The following is a 10,383-nucleotide window of genomic DNA, read 5'->3' as shown; positions in this document are numbered from 1 at the left end:
ATATATATATATATATATACATTATATATATATATATATATATATATATATATATATATATATATATATATATATATATATATATATATATATATATATATATATATATATATATTATTTTTTTATTATCACACTGGCCGATTCCCACCAAGGCAGGGTGGCCCGAAAAAGAAAAACTTTCACCATCATTCACTCCATCACTGTCTTGCCAGAAGGGTGCTTTACACTACAGTTTTTAAACTGCAACATTAACACCCCTCCTTCACATATATATATATATATATATATATATATATATATATATATATATATATATATATATATATATATATATATATATATATATATATATATATATATATATATATATATATATATATATATATATATATATATATATATATATATATATATATTACATATTTTTTTTCAACAAGTCGGTCGTCTCCCACCGAGGCAGGGTTACCCAAAAAGAACGAAAATCCCCAAAAAGAAAATACTTTCATCATCATTCAACACTTTCACCTCACTCACACATTATCACTGTTTTTGCAGAGGTGCTCAGAATACAACAGTTTAGAAGCATGTACGTATAAAGATACACAACATATCCCTCCAAACTGCCAATATCCCAAACCCCTCCTTTAAAGTGCAGACATTGTACTTCCCATTTCCAGGACTCAAATCCGGCTATATAAAAATAACCGGTTTCCCTGAATCCCTTCACTAAATATTACCCTGCTCACACTCCAACAGATCGTCAGGTCCCAAGTACCATTCGTCTCCATTCACTCCTATCTAACACGCTCACGCACGCTTGCTGGAAGTCCAAGCCCCTTGCCCACAAAACCTCCTTTACCCCCTCTCTCCAACCCTTTCGAGGACGACCCCTACCTCTCCTTCCTTCCCCTATAGATTTATATGCTTTCCATGCCATTCTATTTTGATCCATTCTCTGTAAATGACCAAACCACCTCAACAACCCCTCTTCTGCCCTCTGACTAATACTTTTATTAACTCCACACCTTTTCCTAATTTCCACACTCCGAATTTTCTGCATAATATATATAACAAATAAAATATATAACAAATAATATATGTAACAAAGTCTACAGAATGTTCTTACATCAAGGCTCAGGTTTTAGCAACCGGTTCAAGTCACCAATAGACCGCTGGACGTGTGATGAAATCGTCTGGATTCTGTAACGTCTCTTGACGCACGAATTCGGGATGGCTGTAGAACATTTGTATCGAGGTCTATTTCTATGAGACCGAGAAGGATCGGATCAGATATTCAAACTCCCCCAAAGCACTTCGATATGAAAGCAAAGACGGCGCTCCTCGTCAGAACGGGCCTTTCGTATTTCACCTGAAGGAATGGGTTTTCGATACAGGCAGCACCTACTTTGTTTGTGATGACTACCGGCCAGTGCCACCCACAGCCTCCACAGTCACCAGCATCGCGGTGACTGGTGGTGCTCGCCCAGCGGGACGTAAATGATGAGAGCGACTTCTTGCACTCACACACACACACACACACACACACACACACACACACACACACACACACACACACACACACACACACACACACAAGGGGCAAGGAGCTAGGACTCGACCCCTGCAACCTCAACTAGGTGAGTACACATACACACACTCATCCAGCAGACATTTGCATGATAAAATGGTATAGTTGGACTACATGTAAATGTAGGGACTGACTGTTAAAATACTGAACATGATTCTACAGCCAAGTTTAGCACATACACACACACACACACACACACACACACACACATATACAAAATACTGCGTGGAATAGACAAGTGGACAAAGATAGGATGTTCCAGGGAGGGGACACAGAAACAAGAGGCCACAATTGGAAGTTGAAGACACAAATGAGTCAGATATTAGGAAGTATTTCTTCAGTCATAGAGTTGTCAGGCAGTGGAATAGCCTAGAAAATGACGTAGTGGAGGCAGGAACCATACACAGTTTTAAGACGAGGTTTGATAAAGTTCACGGAGCGGGGAGAGAGAGGGCCCAGTAGCAACCGGTGAATAGGCGGGGCCAGGAGCTAAGATTCGACCCCTGCAACCACAAATAGGTGAATACACACACACACACACACACACACACACACACACACACACACACACACACACACACACACACACACACACACACACACACACACACACACACTTGAAGTTCAGAGTTTAAACACCAGGGAAAAATGTGGGAGAGTGAGGTGGTGCGGGTGACTAGTTTATTGTATCGTGTCTGTGATCTCACTGGGTCTGCCAAGAAGATGATGTACTAAATGTCTCTCTGTTTGGAAGCTTCCTTGAAATTGGTGTTGGAAGTGATGACTGCATCGAATTTTATGCAATTCTGTTTCTGTCTCCTTCCTTGACGATTAATGTAAATTCTCTCCTGTTCTTAAGATGATTGTGTTTGTCCTGATGAATAACACTTTAATTGTTCGTGTAGGTCTTCTACATGCATACAAGTGTTCCCTGATGTGCATTGCGAACTTAGGAGAGAAACCTTATTTCGACGTTTCGATCCATCCAGGACTATTGTCCAGGGCTTTTGGTGAATTCTTTCAACCACGGCATTGTGGCTTTTTGCTCTTCCACGTAGATATTTACCACAACCATTACACGGTACTGAGTACATCCAAACTTTCTGCTTATCTCGTTGCTTGTTTGCTGCTGGCGATATCCTTCATTGTGGTAGACGCACTGATAGTGATGTTTATCTTGACTCACGAAATCGTAATGACACGATTGCAAACAAACCATACCACGGGTGAGGTTGAAACCCGCGGTGAAGAGTTTTGAGACTCTGTGATAGCGGATTCTAATCCCACCCGTGGTATGGTGTGATGTTCATCTTGCTTGTATTTAACCCTTTGTTAGGCAGGTACGACATTTGTCGTACCTGCCTAACCTGGGATAGTTAATGGGGATGGTTCAACCATGGAGTGTTAATGATCTTTAAATGTTCTTGTTATGCAATCTCGATGGAATGGGCAGAGTTCCCCAAAAAATATCTTTGATAATCCAGCTGTCCTTTTTAAGAAACTTAATATGGCTACATATCCTGAAGGCTTTGAGAATAAAACTTCAGAGTTCCCTCTATCTTAATTTTATCGTCATTGTGTGACCAGAAATGGATAAGTATACGATAGACTTTAAATTTTAATAGCATGGTAACGCATGGTGACCTGAAGAATGCCATGGCATTCTTCAGGTCACCATGCGTCACTCACACCTCACTCTCCGCCTATATATATGTCTTTCTACCTCTGTATGTTAGAAGTGATCAAGGTCCCAGGACCGAAACGTTTTCTAATAAATATGTCGTAGTGTTTGCTTACGTGTCTTTCTAAACCAACTTGTCGGTATTTATTACCAAGGTTTATACCATATATATATATATGCATATATATATATATATATATATATATATATATATATATATATATATATATATATATATATATATGTATATGTATATATATATATATATGTGTGTGCGTGTGTGTGTGTGTGTGTGTGTGTGTGTGTGTGTGTGTGTGTGTGTGTGTGTGGTAATCAGACAACTAGGTCTCACTTTACTACGAGAAATATTGCTCCCGAGAACCAAAATATCACCACTGGTGTGGTAATGCCTGTGTTTCCTAATTGCAATATACGATGGCTTAAATATTTTAAAAAACTTTTTTTATTAACGTACCGGCCGTCTTTCATCGAGGATGGGTTATCCAAGGAAGAAGAAACACATTCACCGTCATTCACTCCCGTCCTGTCTTGCCAGAAGCATATTGGCATCGTAGTTCAGATGACCTTCCGAACTGGCAACTTGTATGGGAAGAAATTCCAGTTTCCACTAATTTGCGCAATGAAAAAATCCCCTAAGATAATCCTCAATGTGAGTTATAGGTAGGTTTATTTAGATTTAGATTGGCCAGGACATCCTGACCCGGGTCTTCTCCATTTGGTAGCCCGCCTGCGGCATCCCCCGTAGAGGGAGAAGTCTAGATATGAAACCATACAACTCTTACGAATATTTAGAATCATCTACGACTATTGGGTATTAGAATGTCAAGCTTCGACAATTATTTACTGACAATGTTTGAAAATAAACTCTAAGGTGATCGGGGGGATAAATATCATTAAATATACACAAATAACTCGCACATAGAAGACAGAAGCTTCGTAAATGGTCCGTTTTGGACCATTTACAAAGTCACACTAACACGAAAGATGGAGACAGCCAGTATATATAGACGAGCGGACAGGGACAGGATCACGAGAAGTAGTAATGGTAGAGGTAAGACTGGATATGGAGGTAGTGGCAGTAGTAGTAGTAGTGATAGTAGTAATAGTAGTAGTAGCAGCAGCAGCAGCAGCAGCAGTAGTATTAGTAGTAGTAGTAGTAGTAGTAGTAGTAGTAGTAGCAGCAGTAGTAGTAGTAGTAGCAGCAGCAGTATTAGCAGTAGTAGTAGCAGTAATAGTAGCAGCAGTAGTAGTAGTAGTAGCAGCAGCAGTATTAGCAGTAGTATTAGCAGTAATAGTAGTAGCAGCAGTAGTATTAGCAGTAGTAGTAGCAGTAATAGTAGTAGCAGCAGTAGTAGTAGTAGTAGTAGTAGTAGCAGCAGCAGTAGTAGTAGTAGTAGAAGCAGCAGCAGTAGTAGCAGTAGTAGTAGTAGTAGTAGTAGTAATAGCAGTAGTAGTAGTAGTAATAGCAGCAGTAGTAGTAGTGGTAGCAGCAGCAGTAGTAGCAGTAGTAGTAGTAGTAGTAGTAGTAGTAGTAGTAGCAGCAGCAGTAGTAGCAGTAGTAGTAGTAGTAGTAGTAGTAGTAGCAGCAGCAGTAGTAGCAGTAGTAGTAGTAGTAGTAGTAGTAGTAGTAGTAGCAGCAGCAGTAGTAGCAGTAGTAGTAGTAGTAGTAGTAGTAGTAATAGCAGTTGTAGCAGCAGCAGCAGCAGCAGCAGCAGCAGCAGCAGCAGCAGCAGCAGCAGCAGCAGCAGCAGCAGTATTAGTAGCAGTAATAAATATTTTAATAAATCTATTAAAGGGGGAAAAAAGTTCTTTGATCCCGAGAATGTAATTGGAAAATATAAACTTTTCGTATACCGAAAAATAAATTTTGTGAGTCTGATTTAAAACTTTAAAAGTCTTACTAGCGTACATACAAATATAATCTGGAAGAAATTCATTATTTTTAAGGATATCCAAATTAGGTAAAATTCGGAAAGGAATTTATAATTCTCGGGAATATGTTGACCAAAGCCGAATTTTTTGAAAGTTGAGATTAAGATCCTTTCATATTTCAGCTCATTAAGTGAGAAGAGTATTGTACTAATTACCGTATTAAATACATTGTTTATATCAAGTTATGTTCACCGTGAGGTGTGTCTCTCAGTGTATATATATATACTTAGCGTGTATGTCTCTCGGCGCATATACGTCTAGAAGTGTATGTCTCTCGGTGCATGTACGCGCAGAAGTGTATGTCTTTTGGTGTATATATGCCTAGAAGTGTATGTCTTTTGGTGTATATATGCCTAGAAGTGTATGTCTCTAGGTGTATATACGCCTAGAAGTGTATGTCTCTAGGTGTATATACGCCTAGAAGTGTATGTCTCTCGGTGCATATACGCCTAGAAGTGTATGTCTTTTGGCGTATATATGCCTAGAAGTGTATGTCTCTAGGTGTATATACGCCTAGAAGTGTATGTCTTTTGGCGTATATATGCCTAGAAGTGTATGTCTCTAGGTGTATATACGCCTAGAAGTGTATGTCTTTTGCTGTATATATGCCTAGAAGTGTATGTCTCTAGGTGTATATACGCCTAGAAGTGTATGTCTTTTGGTGTATATATGCCTAGAAGTGTATGTCTCTAGGTGTATATACGCCTAGAAGTGTATGTCTTTTGGCGTATATATGCCTAGAAGTGTATGTCTCTAGGTGTATATACGCCTAGAAGTGTATGTCTCTAGGTGTATATACACTGAGAGTTTGCTCTAATCCCTACTGTAGGGATTTATATATCCCTGACTGGTGACAAAGAGGTGACTGTAATCTTAAGGATGCTCTAGTAATCGACAGGATTTTAACCCCATTAAAAAAACTGTACACATAAAAGCTTAGATTTATATGTTCAAGAGACCAGAAACATTGGAATTTTTGTCCCTCAAGATATACAAAATATAACGAAGCGCTTTTGGCCCAAAATATTACTCAGCATCAAATAATCTTACTGAGAGGCCTCATTGTTATACATAACACTCGGTATTTTTCTGGAAAATATATTGGTTCATTCAGGTGTCCAGAGTGAAATGAGTTATTGGTGGTAATAAGGCAATATATATCGATTATCTGAAGTGAATGCTTGTGTATCATTTTTCTCTCTTTGTTTCGCTAACTTGACAAAGGTTAGTATTAAATCAAGTTGATATTAGAAATTATAAGGTTTACTTAAGTATGACTCAAGAAATCGTAATGACACGATTGCAAACAAACCATACCCCCGGCCGGGATTGAACCCGCGGTCATAGTCTCAAAACCGCGGGTTCAATCCCGGCCGGGGGTATGGTTTACTTAAGTATATATCAAGAGGGTCTTCTAAAGACATGTTGTTTCATGTTAATTTATTGTCTTGATATTACATACGTCTCAGTAACCTTCCTGCCACACTACATATCCTGTCACATTTTTCATTGCTCCACAGATAACTTTTAAGCCATTACACTGACAACTACACGGACGACAGCTACACTCATACATAGACAATTCCTTCACTCCTGTATAGATAACTCCTATATCCCTACACAAAGACCTTAACGTCCCTACACAGACAACCCCTACGCCCCTACAGAGACAACTTCACTCCTATACAGACATCTACACCCCAACACAGACGACAACTTCACCCCTACGCAGACATCTACACCCCGACACAGACGACGGCTACACCCCAACACAAACGACAACGTCACTCCTACACAGACGATAACTACACCCCAACACAGACGACAACTTCACCCCTACACAGACGACAGCTACACCCCTACACAGTCGACGACGCCTGATAGGTGACGCCAGGCGGCAGAGGGCCACACTGGCGCCAGGAAGACCACCAGAGTAAAGTTGATTAATAGCCTCGTCGAGTTTGTCGGGGCGGGAGGAGCCCTTTGCTGGGGGCGGGAGGAAGCTCTTTCCCGGGGGCGGGGAAGGAGTGGATCCCTAGAAGGGAAAGGGGAAAGGTGGGGACCCTTTAGGAGGGGAATGGCACTAGAGACCGGGAAGAGTGTACTGGGGATGATACTCTTTCTTAGTGAGTAGAAAAAGTAGTGGAGAGAAATGAATGAGAGGGAGAAAAAGGAGAGAAAGAAATGAAAGGGGAAATGAGAGAAAGAAGCTGGAGAGGAAAAGAAGGGGATATGAAGAACATAAAAGGCACAATACCCTGACTGGAACAATACACAAATAACCCGCACGACGATGTTTCGATCCGACTTGGACCATTTACAAAGTCACACTCCGACCGAAACGTCGTATTAAGCTTCTTTCTCCTATGTGAGAGTTCTGTAAGGAGATATAAACTAAAAAAAAATGGGAAAGGGACGTAAGAACGGGAAAGTAAAGGAGATGGAGAGGAAATGAAGAAGAGGAAAGAGACAGAGATGAAGAGAAGGGAGAATAGTGAAGAAAAAATAAGAAAAATGAGGTCTAGAGAAAAGTCGTGGAGGTGAGAGAGTATATAGGAAAATACACTGAAGGATGCGTGAGAGAGAGAGAGAGAGAGAGAGAGAGAGAGAGAGAGAGAGAGAGAGAGAGATAGCAGACGATACGTAAACAGAGTGTTTGTTCCAGGAAGTGAGTGAGTAAATACCATATATGGGATTCACGAGCCTGAAGGTGTGGCAAGAACTAAGGAAAAAACCATGGTAATGGTAGTACAAACTGAGACAAAAACCACGGCAATGGTACCACAAACTAAGATAAAAACCAAGTAACGGTAGCACAAACTGAGATTAAAAAAACCATGATAATGGTAGCACAAACTGAGATAAAAACCATGGTAATGGTAGCACAGACTGAGATAAAAACCATGGTAATGGTAGCACAAACTGAGATAAAAACCATGGTAATGGTAGCACAAACTGAGATAAAAACCATGGTAATGGTAGCACAAACTGAGATAAAAACCATGGTAATGGTAGCACAAACTGAGGGAAAAAATACCAGAATACTGAAATAAAATTATGGAACCACGAAAAAAAAAATGGAAAAAAAAGCTATCTGATAAATGAGACAATTTCTCTCCATTATTTTCTCTTCATAAATATTTACAACGTCGGTTTTTTTACGTTTCCTGTCAACCCAACAACAGCACTTTCTTTCGTTTAAGTTAGTTCAGGGTTAATTTAACTCAGGTCAAGTTTGAGTAAGTTAGGAAAGACTTGGTTGACTTAGGCTAGATTTGGCTGAGTTAGGTTAGATTAAGCTGAGTTAGGTTAGATTAAGCTGAGTTAGGTTAGATTAAGCTGAGTTAGGTTAGATTAGGCTGAGTTAGGCTCCATTAGGCTAGGTTAGATTAGGCTGAGTTAGGTTAGATTAGGTTGAGTTAGGTTAGATTAGGCTGAGTTAGGCTAGATTAGGCTAGGTTAGATTAAGTTCAGTTAGGTTAGATTAGGCTGAGTTAGGCTAGATTAGGCTAGGTTAGATTAAGTTCAGTTAGGTTAGATTAGGCTGAGTTAGGCTAGATTAGGCTAGGTTAGATTATGTTGAGTTAGGTTAGATTAGGTTGAGTTAGGCTAGATTAGGCTAGGTTAGATTAAGTTCAGTTAGGTTAGATTAGGTTGAGTTAGGTTAGATTAGGCTGAGTTAGGCTAGATTAGGCTAGGTTAGATTAAGTTCAGTTAGGTTAGATTAGGCTGAGTTAGGCTAGATTAGGCTAGGTTAGATTAAGTTCAGTTAGGTTAGATTAGGCTGAGTTAGGCTAGATTAGGCTAGGTTAGATTAGGTTGAGTTAGGTTAGATTAGGTTGAGTTAGGTTAGATTAGGCTGAGTTAGGCTAGATTAGGCTAGGTTAGATTAAGTTCAGTTAGGTTAGATTAGGCTGAGTTAGGCTAGATTAGGCTAGGTTAGATTAGGTTGAGTTAGGTTAGATTAGGCTGAGTTAGGCTAGATTAGGCTAGGTTAGATTAGGCTGAGTTATGTTAGATTAGGCTGAGTTAGGCTAAATTAGGCTGAATTTAGGTTATATTAGACAACCTAAATCCCTAATTTTGCTTATTTAAACCCTAAAATTAAAGCAGCGACACGTCTGGCAGCGCAGAGGCTGCGAGGTATCAGCGGAACGTCTAAAATTGAACGTGGTGCCAGGAGGGCACCAAAAATGTCATACTCTCGTTTTCTGTGAGTTCGTAAGTTCATTGTGATCATCTCGTTGAGTTCGTTAACCCCCAGAGTCGGGAACTTCCGGCACACGTATCATAACATCGTTCATCCTGTATGCGTTATTATCACGGTGGCGGGAAAAGTCTTATTATCACGGTGGTTACCAGAGCCTTATTATCACGATGCTGGCGGAGAGTCTTATTACCACGGTACTGGAGAAAGCCTTATTACCACGGTACTGGAGAAAGCCTTATTACCACGGTACTGGAGAAAGCCTTATTACCACGGTACTGAAGAAAGCCTTATTACCATGGTACTGGAGAAAGCCTAATTACCACGGTACTGGAGAAAGCCTAATTACCACGGTACTGGAGAAAGCCTAATTACCACGGTACTGAAGGGAACCTAAATACACCACGGTGGTGGATAAAGCCTAATTACCACGGTACTATACCCGGAGGTACCTGGAGAGGGTTTCGTTGGTCAACGCCCCCCGCGGCCCGGTCTGAGACCAGTCTTCGTACTAGAGAAAGATTTATTTCCACTGTGGTGGAAAAGTCTTATTACCACGGTGCTGGAGGAAGGTTTATTACCACGGTGAAAAAGAGAAAGTGTTATCTAATTCACTTTGATCATCAATATGGCGTTTGTAATAACCAGTCAAGTGCCGCGGGGGGCGTTGACCCCTAAAATATTCTCCAGGTAAACTCCAGGTAAGTGGTCATCCCACTTGTACCTCAGTCAGACCTGAGTACCTCTGCTTATATACACTAAAAATCTGCTTTACTCTCTGCTGTAGATAATCGTGTAGGTCATGTTACGTAAGATTCGTCAGGAATTTTTGGTCATCTGACCGACGCCTTCCACTGGCTTATCGGTCCACCCCTTTAATATTTAAGGTTATAATTATAAGGACACTAAATTATGTAGTCGACTTTCTTTAAACTTATTAAGAAAGCGCTGGAC

The sequence above is a fragment of the Cherax quadricarinatus genome, chromosome 80 (assembly GCF_038502225.1).
Source record: "Cherax quadricarinatus isolate ZL_2023a chromosome 80, ASM3850222v1, whole genome shotgun sequence".
NCBI lineage: Eukaryota > Metazoa > Arthropoda > Malacostraca > Decapoda > Parastacidae > Cherax > Cherax quadricarinatus.
This window is presented reverse-complemented; position numbering follows the sequence as displayed.